Source organism: Pongo abelii, chromosome 8, assembly GCF_028885655.2.
Source record: "Pongo abelii isolate AG06213 chromosome 8, NHGRI_mPonAbe1-v2.0_pri, whole genome shotgun sequence".
Classification (NCBI taxonomy): domain Eukaryota; kingdom Metazoa; phylum Chordata; class Mammalia; order Primates; family Hominidae; genus Pongo; species Pongo abelii.
In genome coordinates, this window is record NC_071993.2 from 123,537,425 (window position 1) to 123,541,259 (window position 3,835).

The following is a 3,835-nucleotide window of genomic DNA, read 5'->3' on the forward strand; positions in this document are numbered from 1 at the left end:
TTCACTCTGTCACCCAGACTGGAGTGCAGTGGTGTGATCTCCACTCACTGCAACCTCCGCCTCCTGGGTTCACGCCATTCTCCTGCCTCAGCCTCCCGAGTAGCTGGGACTACAGGCTTCCTCCACCACGCCTGGATAATTTTTTATATTTTTAGTAGAGATGGGGTTTCACAGTGTTAGCCAGGATGGTCTAGATCTCCTGACCTCGTGATCCACCCACCTTGGCCTCCCAAAGTGCTGGGATTACAGGCGTGAGCCACCGCACCTGGCCACAATTAATTTTTTTAAATGAACACACCCATGTAATTTTTTAAAAAAGAAGAACATTAAAGGCATCACAGAAGTCTACTTTGTGCTCCCTCTCAATCCTTACTCACCCAAAGGTAACCACTAATCTGATTTCTATCACTGTAAATTAGTTTTGTTCATTTTTTAACTTGACATAGATGGAATCATATAATAATATTTATTCATTCTCCATTTGTTCAATATTCTGTCTATAAGATTGTTGCAAATAATAATAGTTTCATCTTTTTATTACTGTACAGAATTTTTTGCATGACAACTTCTTTATGCATTCTATAGTTGATGACTATAACTATATAGTTATAGATAGCTAAGTTTTTTAAAAAAATAACATATAAGCTATATAACCTTGGAGGCTATAGGAAATAATGCTTCCATGAACATTTTTGCATGTATGAACATTTTAAATGTATATTTGATATGCATTTAATTTAATTTTATTTATTATTATTATTATATATATTTTTTGATATGGAGTCTCACTCTGTCACCCAGGTTGGAGTGCAGTGGCGTGATCTCTGCTGCCTGCAAGCTCCGCCTCCTGGGTTCACGCCATTCTCCTGCCTCAGCCTCCCAAGTAGCTGGGACTACAGGCGTCCTCCACCATGCCTGGCTAATTTTTTGTATATTTATAATAGAGACGGGGTTTCACTGTGTTAGCCAGGATGGTCTCGATCTCCTGACCTCGTGATCCACCTGCCTTGGCCTCCCAAAGTGCTAGGATTACAGGCGAGAGCCACCGCGGCCGGTTGCATTTAGTTTTAGTATAAACCTAGGGATGGAATTGCAGATTTATGAAGCATGTACATATTCCCCTTTAGTAGGTACTGTTGAGAAGCTCTCTGGGTGGGTATAGTCATTTATACTCCCATCAGCGGTGCTGAGAGGTTCTTTTTGCCCCACATCCTCACCACATTTGATATTGACAGTCCTTTTAATTTTAGCCATTCTGGTGAGTGTGTAGTGATATCTCATTTTGGTTTTAATTTGTTTCTTTGATGACAAATGATCTACAGCATATTTTGACAAATGGTCTACAGCATATTTTTTTATCTTTATAGGACATTTACATGTCCTTCTTAGTAAAGTCATTATTAACCATTTATGCCCATTATTCGTTTCTCTTTTCCATCTTTTTCTTATTGATTGGTAGGAATTCTTTATATATTATTAATATGACTCCTTTCTTGGATATATGTATTGCAAATATTTTCTCCCTGTCTGTATCTTGCCTTTTGCCTTTTCACTCTCTTAATAGTATCTTTTGATGGATAAAAATTCTTAATTCTAATCCATTTTAAGTTTGATTTATCAGACTTTCCCTTGATTATTAGAGTTTTATGTTCTGATTAGGAAATAATTTTACCACTTAAATCCATGTGGATATTTTCCCATGTTATCTTATAAAAGCTCCAGCGTTTTATTTTTAGAACCAAGCAATTAATGTTTGTGTATGGCATGAGGCAGGGTGAAGACCCATTTCAATTGCATATCTAGTGGATCCACTTATTGAAAAGATGATTTGTTCTGTCACTGAATTGCATTGGTACTTTAACATAAATAAGATGGTTTGTATTTTTGTGGGTCTGCTTCTGGACTCTTCTGTTTCATTGATCTTTTGGTCTACCTTTGTGCCAACACCATATAGTTTTAATTACTGTATCTTTATAATTAATATCTAGATCTGACAATACAAGTCCTTCCAACTTTAAAATATTTTTTCAAGGTCGTTGTTATTCTTTCCCTTTCCTATTTCCATATACGTTGTTTGGGACAAGTTAACATGCTTACAATATTGACCTTTTCAATTCATAATCATGATATATCCCTCCATTTAGTTAGTCTTCTTTTATTTTAAGTTCCGGGGTACATGTGCAGGATGTGCAGATTTGTTACATAGGTAAACGTGTGCCATGGTGGCTTGGTGCACCTTTCAATCAATCACCTAAGTATTAAGCCCAGCATGCATTAGCTATATTTTTCCTGATGCTCTCTCTCCTCCAACCGCCCCCCAACACAGACAGGCCCCAGTGTGTGTTCTTCCCCTCCCTGTGCCATGTGTTCTCATTGTTCAGCTCCCACTTATGAGTGAGAACACACTGTGTTTGGTTTTCTGTTTCTGCATTAGTTTGCTGAGGATAATGGCTTCCATCTCCACCCATGTCCCTGCAAAGGACATGATCTCATTCCTTTTTATGGCTGAATAGTATTCCATGGTGTATATGTACCACATTTTCTTTATCCAGTCTATCATTGATGGGCATTTGGGTTGATTCCATATCTTTGCTATTGTGAATAGTGCTGCAATGAGCGTAAGCATACATGTATCTTTTTTTTGTTTGTTTTTTGAGATGGAGTCTCACTCTGTCCCCCAGGCTGGAGTGCAGTGGCATGATCTCAACTACTTCAAGCTCTGCCTCCCGGATTCATGCCATTCTGCTGCCTCAGCCTCCCGAGTAGCTGGGACTGCATGCACTCGCCACTATGCCCGGCTAATTTTCTGTATTTTTAGTAGAGACGGGATTTCACCATGTTAGCCAGGATGGTCTCCATCTCCTGACCTCGTGATCCACCTGCCTCGGCCTCCCAAAGTGCTGGGATTACAAGCGTGAGCCACTATGCTCGGCCCTGCATGCATGTATCTTTATAATAGAATGATTTATATTCCTTTGGGTATATATCCAGTAACAGGATTGTTGAGTCAAATGGTATTTCTGATTCTAGGTCTTTGAGGAATCACCACACTGTCTTCCACAATGATTGAGCTAATTTACACTCTCACCAACAGGGTAAAAGTTGTTCCTATGTCTCCGCAGCCTCACCAGCATCTGGTATTTCTTGACTTTTAATAAAACAAAAATAGCCATTCTGACTGGCGTGGTTTTTATTTGCATTTCTCTAATAATCAGTGATGTTGAGCTTTTTTAAATGTTTGTTGGCTGCATAAATGTCTTCTTTTGAGAAGTGTCTGTTCATGTCCTTTGCCCACTTTTTAATGGGGTGTTTTTTTCTTGTAAATTTGTTTAAGTTCCTTATAGACTCTGGATGTTAGACCTTTGTCAGATGGATAGGTTGCAAAAATTTTCTTCCATTTTGTAGATTGTTTGTTTATTCTGATGATAGTTTCTTTTGCTGTGCAGAAGCTCCTAAGTTTAATTCGATCCCCTTTGTCAGTTTTTGCTTTTGTTGCAATTGCTTTTGGTATTTTCGTCATGAAATCTTTGCCCTTGCCTCTGTCCTGAATGGTATTGCCTAGATTTTCTTCTAGGGTTTTTATAGTTTGGGGTTTTACATTTAAGTCTTTAATCCATCTTGAATTAATTTTTGTATAAGGTGTAAGGAAGGGATCCAGTTTCAATTTTCTGCTTATGGCTAGCCAGTTCTCCCAGCACCATTTTTAAAATAGAGAATCATTTCCCCATTGCTTGTTTGTGTCAGGTTTGTCAAAGATCAGGTAGTTGTAGATGTGTGGTCTTATTTCTGAGTTCTCTATTCTGTTTCATTGGTCTATATGTCTGTTTTTGTACCA